The sequence below is a fragment of the Macaca nemestrina genome, chromosome 10 (assembly GCF_043159975.1).
Source record: "Macaca nemestrina isolate mMacNem1 chromosome 10, mMacNem.hap1, whole genome shotgun sequence".
Taxonomy (NCBI): Eukaryota; Metazoa; Chordata; class Mammalia; order Primates; family Cercopithecidae; genus Macaca; species Macaca nemestrina.
The window spans coordinates 75,734,067-75,736,064 of record NC_092134.1 but is presented as its reverse complement, the minus strand read 5'-3'; the positions used below and the strand labels follow the sequence as shown (position 1 = coordinate 75,736,064).

General features: G+C 45.7%; 1 pseudogene; it reads left to right on the top strand.

The window, feature by feature from the left end:
* Positions 1-339: 339 nt before the first annotated feature.
* LOC105474086 (large ribosomal subunit protein uL13 pseudogene) lies at positions 340-1,606 on the top strand (annotated as a pseudogene).
* The last annotated feature ends 392 nt before the right edge of the window (positions 1,607-1,998 follow it).

Genomic DNA, 1,998 nt, shown 5'->3' with positions numbered 1-1,998 from the left:
ATTAGAGAGAGTAATCATTCATTTTTTACCAAAAAGCATGATATTAGTTGTGGGTTTTTTGTAGATGCTTGTTGACTTTTATCAGGTTAAGTCCTTTTATCTTCCTGGTTTATTAAATGTTTTTATCATGAAGAGATGTTGAATTTTGTCAAATGTCTTTTCTGTGTCTGTTAAGATGACCATGTGGTTTTTGTCCTTTATGGATAGGATGTACTACATTAATTTTATTTCTTATATTAACTCAATCTTGCCTTCCTAGGATAAATCCCACTTGGTCATGGTATACAACCCTTTTTATTTGTTGTTGAATTCATGGTAATTTGTGGAGAATTTCTGGGTCTATATTCATAAGAAATAGTCTAGTTTTCTTGTATTGTGTTTGTCTGATTTGGTATCTGAGTAGTACTACATCCTTGAATGGGCTTGGAAGAGCTCATTTTCTTCTGTTTTTGGAAAAACTTGTGAAGAAATAGTATTAATTGATATTTTTTCATCGGAAATTTCTGATTTATAATTCAATCTCTTCTAGGCGGCTGCTGAAGATGGCGGAGGGGCAGTTTCTACTGCTTGCTGGCCAAGGTCACCTCCTGGGCCGCCTGGCAGCCATCGTGGCTAAGCAGGTACTGCTGGGCCAGAAGGTGGTGGTCGTACACTGCGAGGGCATCAACATTTCTGGAAATTTCTACAGAAACAAGTTGAAGTACCTGGCTTTCCTCCACAAGTGGATGAACATCAGCCCTTGCCAAAGCCCCACGTCTTCTGGCAGAGCTTGCGAGGCGGGCTGCCCCACAACAGCAGCCAGTCAGGCCGCCTAGGACCAGCCGCTAGGTGCTCGGTGGCGCCCCACCGCCCTGTGACAGGAAAAAGTGGATGGTGCTTTCTGTTACCCTCGAGGTTGTGCGTCTGAAGCCTATGAGAAAGTTCGCCTACCTGGGGTGCCTGGCTCACGAGATTGGCTGAAAGTGCCAGACCGTGACAGCCACCCTGGAGGAGAAGGGGAAGGAGAAAACCAAGATCCACGACCAGAAGAAACAACTCCTGAAGCTACGGAGACAGGCCGAAAATAATGTGGAGAAGAAAACTGACAAATACAGAGAGGTCCTCAAGGCCCATGGACTCCTGGCCTGAGTCCAGTAAAGACTGTTTATTCCTCATGCTTGGCCTGTCCTGCCCTTCCTCCATCGTGGACCTGGAATGTGGGGACCCAGCGGTAGCAGTCCCGGTGCCACAGGCAGCCTGGGATTTAGGAAGCTTGGGAGCAAGGAAAGGGTCTTAGTCATTGCCTTTCAATAAGGTTACTTAAAGCACTCAAAGAATTGTGCAGGCATAATTCATCTGTGACCAACAGAGCAACCAGTTACTTCAGTTTCAATATCAGCAAAAGGGAGCTGGAACACTAATTAGAGGGGCCCTATTTTGTGAGTAGGCATCTGTTTAATTCCCAACTGGTCATATACTATACTTTGCAGCTGTTAGAATGTGAACAAGCACTTGGGGACAGCAGCATGAGCTTGCTGTTGTACAAAGGGTATCTATAAAAGCACAGACTGGGAAGATGTGTGATCAAGGGGTTACAGGCATTGCCCATGCTTCTTGCCTGTATTTTGTGACCAGAATCAAATAAATTACTTTTATTCTTTTTTTTTCTTGAGACGGAGTCTCGCTCTGTCGCCCAGGCTGGAGTGCAGTGGCCGGATCTCAGCTCACTGCAAGATCCGCCTCCTGGGTTCACACCATTCTCCTACCTCAGCCTCCCAAGTAGCTGGGACTAGAGGTGCCCGCCACCACGCCCAGCTCATTTTTATTTTTAGTAGAGATGGGGTTTCACCATGTTAGCCAGGATGCTCTCAATCTCCTGACCTCGTGATCTGCCTGCCTCAGCCTCCCAAAGTGCTAGGATTACAGGCATAAGCCACCGCGCCCAGCCAATATTCTATTTGATGACAGATACAAGTATTTCCTGAAATACTTGTGGCATCATAACTGGTATTTATTTCT